This window comes from Gobius niger, assembly GCF_951799975.1.
Source record: "Gobius niger genome assembly, chromosome: 19".
In the NCBI taxonomy this organism is placed as follows: domain Eukaryota; kingdom Metazoa; phylum Chordata; class Actinopteri; order Gobiiformes; family Gobiidae; genus Gobius; species Gobius niger.
Window position 1 is genome coordinate 8,356,361 of NC_136870.1, and position 14,959 is coordinate 8,371,319.

Below are 14,959 nucleotides of genomic sequence, written 5' to 3' on the forward strand. Positions count from 1 at the left end.
GCTCCCAATCAAGTCCAGACCTGGGGGTTTTCTCTGTACGCACGCTTCCTGAAAATGGAGATGGATGGCGTTCAGGTGAAGCCCATGGTCGCTGTTCTGTCACTGGCTATGAGGCGCTTTTACCGTCAACCCTGGACGTCCGTCAAGAGATGCGGGCGCTGTTTAAGAGGTGTCTCAACCCGCAGAGCGCATTTCTTGGCAGGGGAATTGGGTCTTGAACACTGGCTATCAACGCTAAAAAGGAAAATTGCACTTGGCTCCGCTTTCCTCCGGCTGCAAGGTACAAAGGCCTTGACCGAGTATGACCGACAAACTGCCTTCACCTGTTTCTGATCTCAAGTCGCCGACCCACTCTGCCACCTTTTCCGACGGGCCGCGGTCCAGAGAGACAAGTAATCGTGTAACCCGACGCTTCCGTGCTCTCCAGTAACGCTGTTCTGCGCCGCTACAACGGGAACAGTTTTCTCATCGAGCCATAAAGCTGAGGAGAATATGCAGGAATGCTTTTAAACATGGACGGCAACAATGTGTGGATTAAAGGCACTGTGCACGTTTTTTTCCTGTTGCAAATGGAAAAATGGGAACGGGTTAAGATTGAATTGTTAGATGTGAGGTCGAAGCTCATCGCGAACTTTCCCAATGCCTTCCAAACGTCCAGATTCTGCGGATGTTTGGAAGGCATCCATTCGCAAATCTCACACTTCAGGGAGCAAAGTGGCCCAGTAATGTTTTACAACTACAGTATAGCCGGCACCAAGCTAATAGTTACTAGCATCAGTGCTTCTTTCGGGTTTATGCTAGCTGAAAATACAGTTCTCCAAGGGGTAAAGGGTCGAGCTTAGAACATTTCGAGGTGCTGAGACACGATTATGCTGCTTTAGGCAAGATTTTATTGTTAGTAAATTCCTCATCAGATTCATATTTCATTTTTTCTTTTTTCTTTTTTTAATACTGGGGGACTGGTGGTTCGGGGCCCAAAGTTAGGTCGCTTAAACACTTTTAGTGGGCCATGATTCTTGGGAGGTGTCATAACAAATTGCTGTTGCTAAATTGTTTGGATTATAATTGAACCTTTATAGCAGGGGTAGGCAACGTCAGGCCCGGGGGCTAAATTCATCCCTCCAGCATAACACCTTTGGCCCCCAAGAGACTTTTGAAGAAACATTTATTCATAAATCAGAGACCAGATACGTAAAAAGGACTCTAAAATGTGGAAAATACTGCCAATATTTTCACATTTCGCAGCAAAACACCCCGTTAGATCATATATTATGTGCATAACTTATATTTGTAGAAAAAAGGTTCTTTACTTTGGGTTACAATAGCGAGTTTTGGTGTTTGGTGTTTTGGCATTGAAGAAAATCGGCCCTCCATGACACAAACTTGCCTACTCCTGCTTTATAGGCTTATTCAATTCTTATTTAACAACGATTTGAGGCAAAATACAGTATTTCACATATATCAATAGCTTGTCATCCTATGGGGGAATCTTGAGAATTTCTGTTTATAGGAAAAGATAGAAATTGTGAAACACATATTTTTGGTAAATTGAACCGATTTAGAATTGATTTCGTTGTTACCATGTCTTATGTCTTCCTTATTATTGTGTCTTCAGTGGAATCCAAAGCAAGAAATTGAATCTGCTTCATGTCACGGGGAAACCCTTTTTCCTGTATCTAGTCTGTGCACTATTGCTCTTTGTACTTCTACAAGCAGGAGATGAACCCGTGACAAACATACATTTCTCTAAAGTCACAATTCAATGTCTTTATGCAACGCTCTGAACCAATGAGCTCATGGAGAAATGCAGGACTTACTGTAGATGTAAAAGATGCCTCTGGGTACAACACATTCCTAGATGAAAGAGAACAGACTTGTGGCCATTTTGGCGTTGTGGCCTTTTGGTTGTAAAGTAATTTTGGGCGGGTGTGGGGGGTGGGGGGGTCATTGTGGGTGTTAAAGGAGATGAAATCAAAACTCACAGGCTGAGCCACAAGGTTTGGACTTTAAAAGAGAAAAGTGAACAAAATAACCAGGCTAGTTTCCCCCTCAAGGCTCCCTCAGACCAAGGTTGTCCAAGACGCAAATTAATGTTGATTGAAAAACAACAGAAGCCTTTGTCTCTGAGGGTTTGAATATGCTTTACAACCAGCGAGATTCTGGCTCGGTGTCCTGTTATTTATAAATGAGAGACACAGCTCAGAGAGTCTTTGGATGCTATCGCTCTGATGACACGAGTTCAATCAACCAGCTTTTTCATGCTGATATGATTTTCTTTTGCAATCCAAAAGAACTCACCGCAGTGGGCCTCCGCACGACATCGGGATTTCAGGACGGTAGACAACAAAAGACTGAACTTGTTTGAACCAGATAAGATAGCTGTTTAACCTATTGTCCATAATAGTTTCATTGTTGACGTCTCCATCTCCAAATGCTCTTCAAAGGCTTTATTGTCAGGTGAGTCTAAAATAAATCGCATTTCAAAACTGGGTTCTTATCTGTCTCCTCTTTTCTTATCTTCCTCCCCCGCAGTCTCTCGGATGTCGGCTGCCAGGATTTATTCAGCGCGTCTGGGCCGTTTCCACGCGGATGTTGGTTTTGCCCGCACAGCGCCCCTTTAACATCTCTATCTGATATGCGCATTCTGACATATCTGCCATGTTTTCCTAAGCTCCCTCTACCTGTCCTCATAAATAAGGATCGGACATGGCACCATACATGTCTGGCATGCTGTCTAACATTACACTGCACTACATCAGCCACTTGATTTCAAACTTTATCCATAGCTTTATGTAGAATTGGTTTGTAGTTGAGAGTTGGCTTGAACATTCATCAACTAAGCATTTGACCATTTTACCATTTTGCATAAACTAAAACCAACTAAAACCAATCACAATTTGAGAGGATCACATACACGACAAAAACAAAGTATGTCATTTACAGTTTATTCAGCACTAAAACTGTGCGAGGAATAGTTAATAGGAAAAGTTGTTTTTGAATTGCTTGGTTTTACATCTTGGACATAAAAAATCTTTGTCCAGATGGAAGTACTTGAAAGTCTTTGTTCAGAGGATGCGACTCAACGTCTAAGATGGCCCTATAAGCGCTGGAGCTGGCTGGCGTAGAGGGATTCTGGATGCAGCTGTGTACGGCTGACTTGGCCATTTCAGGATAGATACAGACGGCGTCTCTGGAATCGCCCATATATGGTCATGTTTGAAAACAGTTAAGGGGGGAAACAATTTGTCTCTAATTATTCAAAAACTACTTTAACAAATGCTGAATTATTAATATAGTTTTCTACTAAATAAAGATACAAAGACATGGGGAGGAGCAACAGCCCATAAATACATAAATAACGGAGAATGCTAACCTGATGCTACATGTCGGGCTAATGCTAACAGTTAGCTAGCACTAGCTGCCATTTTTTTCACAACCTGCTTTGAGAAAATATCCATATGGGCCCGATTTACACGTGACTTTACTTATGTGTGATGAATAAATGTATTATCCACCAGAAAATGCCTGTGGAAAATTGTGTTTCTCTAAAGATTCTATTTTCCCCCTCGGCGAAGCCACGCCCCCTTCTATGACGAGATGCCGTCTGTATCTATTTGAAAAAGTAGTTTCTGTTCTGTATGGAGAGACTATTGCACCGCAGCATTATGCAAATGTAGGCTTTATTCAGTCTTATTAAACCTCTTTCGGACACGTTAGTCTTGACGTTTTTGCAGTATAACTTTAAAAAAGTGTCTAGAAAACACCCCGTACTTCAGATGTTATCAAATGTAGATACACAAAGATCCAGCAGGTGGTGCAATGCTGCAAGTGTTTCCGATTGACGTAAATTATGCAAACTGCTAATCTGCCGATGGAAGAGTGCGACCATGAACAGGAATCAGAATAAGAGGTTTGTGAAGGTGGCAGACTTTATAACACAAAGAAACTTTATGGAATCCTCAGCAGCACAAGTCAACACGTGTTGAGGACATGACATTATAACATGGTTAAAACCTCAAAAAGCCGATTTGGCAGGTTCTTAAACAGTTGCCAGTGTGTGCGCAATAATAAAAAAAATCAAATATTTGGCAATCAAACTTTGCTGGATTAATTCCCTGGCTTTGTCATCAAAATGTATAGTCAATGTCTTGTGACGTTCTAGTTAACGGCAAATTTCAAATGTCTTCATACTCACATAATGTTTTTCTATCAGCTGCTTGACAAAAACAGTCAAAAAGAAATCCAAACATTTCAACACAAAGAGGACATTTTTTTTCAAGCCGAGGCCAAGCATTACAAGCTCTGATCCAAACTGATTAGCAGACAATGTATTCTTATTAACACCGATGCGATATGTGTTCGAATTGGCTGCGGTCATTTCCTCGGACATGTGGACTTGGCTCGGGGTTTGTGAGGATAAAGACTAATTGCTTGTGAAACAACACATTCGGCCAAGTCCCATTGGGTTTGTGTAGTAGCCATATCGGGTAACTCACTGGAGCTGTTTGGCAGAGAGTGGCCGGCTGACTTCACTCCAGACGTATGCACCTGACACGTGGAAAAAAAAACACGGCACCACTGACAGGAAGAGAGACAAGAGCACACTGTGAGCTGGGCTTCCTCTGGGTTATTTGATAAAGAGAGGAAACAGGCCGCAGGCTGGTTCACAGGGGGTTTGACAAACAGGGGATAGCGCATTAGTTGCCACATCACAGTAGATTAGGCTAAATTTAACACCAAAAGAGGGGTGGGTTGGAAGATAATCAGCACAAACAAGACCACAAAGGTCACATATTTTTTTGAGGTGGTAGTTGGTGTGAAAGGTTTTAAGAACCTCAAAACAAAACGGATAATAAAATGTTTTCACAGTTAGCCTTATGATTGATACTTGACTCAATGGAACTGTGAGGAAATCCAGTATTTTGACACAGAAGTTGCCAGTAGTGTTTCTATTTGGGTTGCACCTATGTCATCATAGGTTGAAGGTGGTTCAAGAGTGTGAGATGTCTTGGGCCAACAGCTATCGACCCAGAATAAGTGTGAGGTCTTGTTACAGAGGCTGATTTTGATCGTGTAGGACATTTCTCAAAACACAAGGAACATCCATCCATCCATCCATCCATTTTCTTCCGCTTTATCCGGGGCTGGGTCGCGGGGGCAGCAGTCTCAGCAGGGATGCCCAAACTTCCCCATCCACACACACCTCCTCCAGCTGTTCTGGGGGGACCCGGAGGCGACACAAGGCCAGCTCAGAGACTATGGGCCCAATCTTGTGTCTCAAAACGCAGACGATAGCGTGACATTTTGCGCTCAGTAGGAGCACTTTGTGACCTTGCCACTCTAGACTTAGCGCATTTAAGTGGGTGGAGACACACATTTTCCTCCAACCAGATCGACTCCACGTCCAGGAGAGTGGTTGTGTGGGGTGAACATGTGCTTTTGTTTTGCTTCGCGTTCACGCCAAGCGCGGCCGATCCGCGCCACAGCGGACACTGTAGCTCTTTTTCTCTCGAGACGTGAACATCGTTTAGCTCACGATGGGGTAAATAAAGTTTTTAGTTTGACCTGTGAGAGCCTAAGGCTTAAGAAAGAACGCAAGACAGCGCAATGTAAACGAGGAAGTGAATGTCAGCCGTGTTTCCATCAGTGCAGTCACCTCCTCTTGTGACGCCCCCTCACAGGTGGTGGAGGCGAATGGCACATATAGCTCCGCCACTCGGAAAATAGTTCGCCAAGAGCCTGCGCCGCCCCGTGCGCCGCCACAAGATCTGGCCCATAGTCCCACCAGCGTGCCCTAGGCCTTCCACGAGGTCTTGTCCCACTAGGACATGCCTGGAACACCTCCCGCGGGAGGCGACCAGGAGGCATCCGAAACAGATGCCCGAGCCACCTCAGCTGGCTCCTTTCGACGTGAAGGAGCAGCGACTCTACTCCGAGCTCCTCCCGGGTAACTGAGCTCCTCACCCGATCTCGAAGGGTGCGCCCAGCCACCCTGCGAAGGAAACTCATTTCGGCCGCATTCGCGATCTTGTCCTTTCGGTCATTACCCAAATCTCATGACCATAGGTGAGAGAGGGAGCGTAGATCACAAGGAACCTCTTCATCAAAAGCAGCACGATTTGGAAGTGATAGTGTAGAGCTGATTAGAAATGAAGGGAACATGTTGATAAGACAGATACTAGTGTAATTCCAAGATCTTCAATCAGGATTTGGATGTTCCTTCCTTCTGTCAAAAGAAATTGCTCCGCACACCTGCAAACTCACATTTTAACAAGTCATCGGCCGGCCAGATACTAACACCAACAAACTGTAAAAGTATCCAGATTAATACGCACATTTTTCAGTCAGTGACTGTCAAAACAAAAGCGTTGTTGGGAGAAGAGTTCAATTTACTGTTAAGAGGAATTACATCCAATATTTACATTCCAATACGTCCCAATTACTCCGCTCGTTTTATTATCAGTACGACGACGTCTTTTTCACTGTTCAACTTTGTGAGACAGGAAGCAATTCAGTAACCCCACTCATCACGGCTCCAGTTGTGCATGTCCACGGCACTTTCGAAAGCCGTTTTGATAAATACCATGACAATTCCTATACGGCAGACACGCCATAGCATATTAACCTCAATATGATGGAGTGTGTGAACGCGCTGCCTAAATCTAAGGGGGGCCCTGACTCAGTACAGTGCGCTATCCTCTCAAATCCCTTCAAAAAGCAGTGCGTTCCCTGGTGGATTTATGAAAAGACCCCATTTATAGGCACGAAAAAGAGCCTGTTTCAACAGTCTTTAAGTGCCATGGCCAAGTCAAACAACGCGCCCGGCCAGAAAAATTGAAGGCCGTAATGCACCGACTTAATTCCATTCTTTTGCGTGAAAGGGGAATAAAAGTTTGGGACTGGTTGGAAAAACTGGCTGTGTCCATATTGACAGAAGCACTGACATACAAAGTACCACGCAGCACGAGAAGCAGCTTGAGGCGAAATCGCACCGCAGGCCGCCGCTGTGGGGCCGCGGCACGTCACGGCCAAAATGACAAGTGATTTATGGACAGCCGGGACAGAATGTGAAGAAGAAAAAAAACGCAATCGGAGGGAAATGCGAAAGGGAAGTGGGCTCGCGGAGGAGAAAGAGTAAACAAAGGCGCTGTAATAAAGTGAATGGAGAAGATGGAGAGCGCTTGGTGCCAGCGGTGCGTCCATTTGGTCCATTAATGTGGAGAGTGACTGCTTCACTGACTGAGGGAACGATGGGAAAACGGAGCCTTCCTGTAGGGCTGGCCCTTGAAGTGATGGATCGTACTGAGGTCAACGTCACAGGCATAAACAATGGGGGGCCATTGCTGTAAACGAAGTACTTGCAAACTGGTTTTGTAACTTCGCTGTTTTGCCATTTGCAGTGAACTGGTCGACCGAACAATATGGCTTATTTTACATTTGCATTTGTAATAGGCACAATCTGCTTTTCCCACAGGGTCTGCTCCTAACAGACAATGAAAAGTAGGAAAATGTGAATAGCATGCACCTGCTACATGTCAGCTGTTGCTTTAGATAACATCTTGTCCTGGTAAAACTGCTTATTTTCTTCTGCTCCTCGCAGTGTTTTGACTTTAATTGCACCAAACAAGAAAGTCAACCAGACTCATCAAATGTCACAAATAAGTAAAGCAAAACTTCAATAGCTTTGTAGCCTGAGAGCAACATTCACCTACCTTCATTTCAGACCGTTTGGATGTAACGCCGTCTTTCCTTTCGGTAAAATATGTGACCAAAGCTGGCCTTTAAAATACAGCTGTTTCAAAAACCTGAATAATGGTCGCAATTTGTGGTTGTTGTCAATTTTTCAAACAACTGCCAAACACATCGCGGCAGATTGCTCTCAGACAGAGGCCTCCGAGGCTGCATTGCCAGCAGGGCTCCGTAGCGCGGCAAGGAGAAAATTACAGTCTTAAAAACACTCGAGAAAAGTATAGCCATTTAGCACTGAAAGCTCTCCTCTTGGGAGACATTCACGCTCATCTGTTAAAGTGTCATGCGTTGACGTTCGATTTACTGCGAGCTGGTGGGGTTTCGGGGGCCGCAGCTGTAAAGGTTCACCGTGACATGATTGGTGAGTTGAAGATCTGAGCAGCATCCATCAAACTTTTCGCTGGAAATCAACTCTCTCGGATGGCACGGCGAGATCGTTTTTCAAAAGCCGGCCACGGTCTGTCTGCGGGTTTGTCTCCCGTTTTGCTCCCGTCTGTCTTTGTTTTTTTTTTAAGTTCACCACCTACAGCTTAAAACCTTAAGATCTGGTTTCTCACTTTCCTTTTGTGCATAGGGATTTCCCCGAGTCCATATTCCAAACCATAATGAATCTAAATTTTCCTCCTTGAAGTCGATCCATCATCCTGCTCGTACCGTGTATTGTGCGTTTCAGAGACAATGCGAACTCTGCTTTGTTTAAGAGTTAAAAGAAAACAACATGCAAAACTATTTTCCTAATTGGGCCACTCGAGGAAAAGCGTGTCAGAGCTGAAATCCATCACGCTGATTGCTGGCCTTGTCTTCGTCGGAGCCACATGGGGTTGGTGCTGCTGATGGAGCGGGGCTTGTTGGGGGGTTCTTGTGGTTTGGGATATGGCGCATGCTAGCTCCATCTCAGGAGGGAAGGCCGCACAAGAGCAACTCATTACCTCGGTTAGTCATCATTCCCACCGTCTGCGCGGGGATGATGAATGAGCACGGTCCACATGTGCGGCTGCGATGGTCATGTAGTTCCGAGGTCAAAATGACATCTATCTGGGGGCTCATACAATCCAGGGAAGGAGCAGAAGCGCACTTTCTGCACAGGCGAGCTGTGTGGGAACAAGGACACGCCCTGGAGTGGTTTGAGCTGAGGGCCCTCTATGTGGGGAGCTATTACAGAGGTTAATATATTTGCCTGTGGGGACAGTTCACAGCCCAGTACATCTATTTCTATGATACTTTGGTTACGCAAAGTGACTTCGATTGCTTTACTGTACGGTACGACACTCCCGCAACTGCAAATTATCAGCAGCAGGGAAGAAACTTTTTACTGTGGCTTGTGATAGACTCAGCAGAAGTGATAACAATATTTTTAAAGTAAATATTTAAGTAAGGAATTGGGGAAAATGGAGACATTTGGAAAACTGCCCTAACTTTTAAGCATTATTGTTGCATTATTAGACCTTGTAGTGACCCAACAGCTGTATGAGTGGTTAGAAAGGTGCCTTTACTTTCACGGTGGTCTCTACAATGCTTCAGAATCTCTTGTTTTGTAGGTTTTCTGGTGAGAGGCTCCGTCAGCGGTGAAAAGCTTCTAAACAATTGATCCCGGAGTGTCCTAGAGACCACTGAGAAGGAAAGTAAAGGCCCCATGCTGACCCCACACGCAGCCACTAGGTCACTATAAGGTCAAACATGCACAAACATCATCTTTTTTTCCCCACATAAAAAGTCGCCTAATGCACCTTTAAATATGAATTTGACTTAAGCAAAGAAGTCTAGCTAAAATCAGTTTATCACTACTCTTGTACATAGAAGAAAGAGAGAGAAAAATTGCAAAATGTGAGAAAAAAAAAAACAAATTCATCACTAAAACAATTTTTTTTAACCTCTTAACTCCCGCCTGAACCGAAAGGATCTTTTTCAACTCATTTTTGTAACTTTTCTGTCATTTTTTTTTGTCATTTTTTGGTTACATTTTTTTGTCATTTTTTTGTCAATGTTTTATCAAATTTTTGTCATTTTTTTGTCACATTTTGTCACATTTTTGTCATTTTTTTTGTCACATTTTTGCCATTTTTTTGTAGCCTGGCTAACACCAGACTAAAATCCCAAGTGATATTTAGTCTGGGGACCACCAATTCATTTTCTCGTAGGAGAGGTGTGGTTTACGATCGTCCATACTCGTTTATTGGGCGATACGAAAAAAAAAAAAAAAGTCTCATGCGTCTGCACGTAGCCATGGCCAATCGTATCATCGTATGAGATGACGTATGACGTACCCGCTGTAAACTTTTGAGCTAAATTATTTAGAACAAGGTCTAAAGCTTGATCAAAAAATACCATCGTGTCTGCTGCTGTCACGTTGGATCCGTAAATAAACTTTTTTTTAATTATCCGTAAATAAACTACAAGCTTCCGTATATCGAATAGTGCGTCATCGTCTTGCCGTCCCTCCTCGCTCTGTGATTGGTTCCCAAATCCACCGGAGATTTCGGCCATGGTCCCCAGGCTGTTGTGCAGTTCGAAATAATTCGAGCGCACACAGCAGCCTGGTGTTAGCCAGGTTAATTTTTTTGACAATTTTTTGTCAATTTCTTGTGACATTTCTGTGACATTTTTGCCACTTTTTTGTCAATGTTTTCTCACTTTTTTGTCACATTTCCATCATTGTTTTCGTCTCAGCTTTTTTCCAGAAGCTTTTGGACTGGGGTAAAGCCAAACTGGAGAAAATGTCATCGGTTCAGGTGGGAGTTAAGGGGTTAAGTTCCATATGCTTTTGTTTAAGGTTGTGTTGGCAGAAACGTGTTAGCAATAGATTGTGGCTTCTTGCGATATGCATATTGTGTCATCTTCTCCTTTATGAGGTATTTGGATTACTACATCCTTAATTAATTTTTCTGACGCTGTCTAAGAGTCTGCGATAAAACATTCAACAAGGCATTACCTACTCTGCTGGAGAATGGTGACATTAAATCTCTTCCCAACATTTCACTTGGCTTTTTTTTTACAATGACATTTCCAAAAATCCTCCAGACATATTTACGCAGTGCGGTCACATGCATTATGGTGACAAGTGTCCTGTCAGCAGCTTTCCCAGGTGCTTCTGTTGTCTTCTGCTGCTCGTATTTCACTTGAGTTTTCCTCCAATAAACTCTGGCAAATTGAAGCCATTTGCAGTCATAAATTTGTCATGGGCCGATTCCCCTCTGACTCAACCCCACTGCTGCCACATTACTGCAAACCCCTGAGCTCTCCTGGAGACGGCAAAAGAGGTAACAGTTTGTTCACGCGAAGGGCTGTCATTTTAGTTGACGGATGCTGATTTAGGCTGGAGTGCCTCGGAGGGAGGCGTGGCGCGGCGCTCGCGTGGGGGGGGGGGGGGCCCGTGTGAGTGGACGCCTTGGCACTCGGCAGACTCGGGACGAGGGGATGTCACGGCCTTTAGACTTTCTCTCACAAACATCCATAACCAGCGGCGGCGGGGCGTGAATGGTCATTCAGCTCCAGCCAGCAGTATGAAAACAAGTCAAAGAGGAGGAAGAGGAGGGAAGACGGAGGGGGGCGGATGAAGAATGGACTCTGTGGCCAAAAGAAACACGGTGGGCTCCTCCGTCTCCCTCTCTGTCCTGATGAGCACCCCAGGCAAATATTCGGTGAATGAGAGCATGGTTCTGAGGGGGGTATGCTTCCATTTCACAGGAGGGGAGAAGAAGAGGAGGAGGAGGAGCTGGACCGGAGCTGTCCCAATCTGATGTCACACATGATAAAGAATTTTCGATGAGTCTCCAGGTGCACGGGCATAGGTCAATCTAACCAATTCGTTTTGGTGTTTTGATTGCGGTAACGATGGCTTTGTCTCTCAACTTTGCGCTTCCAAGTGAAGTTTATCTTCATCTTTATTCTTCAATGTCGCGCTTTTGCTCATGCATTTCTGCACAGTGGATTTTTGGCACAACTTGGGAAGCATCTAACACACATGAGGAAAGCAGTGTGAGCACAACGATACATAACGGCACTCTACTTTAGGTTTGTTATTACACAGGAAGAGCATCCAGCATAAATATAAATATGATTTTTTTCCCCCACAAGATTTCTACTTTATTTCCTTGACTCATTTGATCCAGTGCAGCACTCTCTTTCTCTACTTCCCTTCCAGTTCACTGCACAACAAGTTTGATCCGTCAGCCCCATTTACAGCAAGATACGTCAGACTCAATATAGAATAACCCCGTTGCAGCATCAAAACAACCCAGATCGCTATTGTCTACATTAAAAATATCCTGCACGACTGAGAGCTTGCACAAACAGAAAGATCTGAGCTGAAATAAAGAGAACAGCATGACTGCATGTTAGCGGAGTCACACAAACCTGCGCCGTGCGTCTCCGGCACACATACAGCCTTGTAATGAAGAGGAAACGCGTACGTCACTGGCCGCATGTAAAATCAATCTATTACAACAACTAATGCAGCACATGCGCTCACACGATTGTCTCATGTAAACCAATACAAAGTGGGAAAAACAGGTGTGCAGGCATAATCAAGACCGGCGAACAACTGTCCCAACATCCAATTCACTTTGCTGTCCGACGAAGCTGTGCATGCGCTCGAAATGGGCGTAATGCGACGGGGTATTGTGAGAGCCAGGAATGAATTATCTTCCACGGCTTGAACAGGGGAGAGAACGGGTGGTTCGGCTTTAAGTGAGTGCTGGTAACTGTATTGGATGTCACACAGAGGGAAGAATCTTTGCCAAATTGCTGCTCTTTGGTAAAAGTAAAGCACTCCAAATCTCCCTTTTCAAATAGAAGCTGTTTGATGTGTTCTGACGTCTTGAAAAGCTGAAAAATGTATTGTGCTGTTAAATGTAGGAAAATTATTACAGGAAATTACTTAAAAGCTTCTTTTTTTTTTGCATTTTTAAAGACCACTTTCAACTTTATATATATATTTCACCACCGTTTTACAATTTCTCTATAACACATCATTTTCTGCATAATACCACATTGTTTAGCTGCAGGCTGACGTGTGTGGGACCTCAACCCTCAACACTGCCCTTTGATCCCTGGCAGCAAAAAAGAAACCCCATAATGGGGTGACTTTATGATCGTTTTAGAATTTACACTCGTTGGACAAAACAGTTTTCAATACAAACCAATTATCCTTTAAAAGGCTGCGCGGACATTTACTCTCCTTCTCGTATGGCAGGGGTGCCGTAAACTGAGCGAGCCTATGAAGTTTGCTGTGGGTGAGATAAATACTCACAAGGGTTTCAATTACCTTTGAAGCAGCAGCTAATCACGGCTCTGGAGAAGACTTGGCTCAGCGGCTACAGCTGGTTAACCAGAGGACGCACTGTGGGCTGGCGCTGTTCCATGAGGCAGGCTGGCACCGGGAGCTGAGGCCGCACATAGCATTGCATTTTAGACTGAAGCTGTCTATATATGAGGTTTCAGAGTTAAAATATTAGAGGATCAAGGTGCGTAAGGTGAGTAGGCCAATGTGTTTGACTCATGGGGGTCGTAACTTCAAACGTCCCTTCATCTATCAGTCTACTTTTTATCTGCTGACAGCCTCCAACCAGAAGCCTCCTACCAACGTATGTGCTATGTGCTTTTGATCCATATCTGCCTGTTTAAAAGAACAAATCAACATTAAGAAGAGGTTTCTTAATCTTCAGCTTTCAGCAAGTTTTCATATGTTGAAATTCTGTGTTTACATCTATAAAATAAGCCTCTTTCCGGCTTGTTTGGAAACATCATAATTCCATTTAAAGAGTCCCTCGGAGATGTGTTTTTCTAACCCCATTAGGACCAATTAGAGGAGACCACACTGAGTGATAAGACCGTGAGACTCCCTTGGCGAAGAAAGATAGCATCTGACTTAGTGGTTGAAACGAGACAACTTTTAAACACACTCCACTGTTTTCCTGAAAGGGATCCCAGTCCTACCAGTGCTCTTCATCTCCTCTGCAAGTCCCACCGGTGTCAAAGAGCCCCTTGTGGTCCCCTTGGGCACCGTAGGAGGTATTTTAATGGCAGCCTGACCCTCTGTGGCTCGAACCTGCTGCCTTTAAGAGAGAATACAGCCATTGTGCAAACCGAGCAGAGAGAAAATGGAAGCAACCATTCTTTTTATAAAATTGCACGGCCACTAAATCTATATCAAAACTCATCAGTCTATATTGATGCCACACCCGTGATGATGCCAGATAACATCTCCAATACTCTCTCCTGTGAGGTGTTGCATTCTATTCTTTCGCAATAACACAAAAAATATTCCCCTCAGTATTGATCAGGGGCGGACTGGGACTGAAAAACAGCCCTGGACTCTGACCAGCCTGGCCCAAATTAGCGTAATTGTGACACTTCCACAAATACATATTTCAACCTCTTACCACCCACCTAAACCAAATGCATTCTGTCCTCTTTTGGCTGTGTAGCACCTCATTTGAAAGCTAAGACCCACAAAACTGACCTTTTTCCTCGCGCTGTTGCTGTGTTGTGTCACATTTTTTATGTTTTTTTTTCTTTCTTTTTTCATTTTTGTCACATTTTGGTTGAGCTTTTTGTCACATTTTTGTTGAATTTTTGCCACATTTTTGTTGAGTTTTTGTCACATTTTTGTTGAGTTTTTGTCACATTTTTGTTGAGTTTTTGTTCCATTTTTGTTGAGTTTTTGTCACATTTTTGTTGAATTTTTGTCACATTTTTGTTGAATTTTTGTCACATTTTTGTTGAATTTTTGTCACATTTTAGTTGAATTTTTGCCACATTTTTGTTGAATTTTTGTCACATTTTTGTTGAATTTTTGTCACATTTTTGTTGAATTTTTGTCACATTTTTGTTGAATTTTTGTCACATTTTTGTTGAGTTTTTGTCACATTTTTGTTGAGTTTTTGTCACATTTTTGTTGAATTTTTGTCGCATTTTTGTTGAATTTTTGTCACATTTTTGTTGAATTTATAATTATTTTTTCTATCATTTTTTGCTGTGTTTTTTTGTCCGTGTTTTTCATCCTCTTGTTTTCTTTCTCGCTATTTTGATGCTTTTCTTTTTAGCTTTTTTTAGATTTGGGTAAAGCTCGGTTGAGGCGGGACTGGTGGCCCTCGAGCCAGTGGCCCTTCTGTGCTCTTCCAGAATGGACATATGGTCAGTCCGCCCCTGGTATTGATAGAATTGTCTGAATATTGTTGATTCATTTGAATAATTGTGTCAATATCACTCA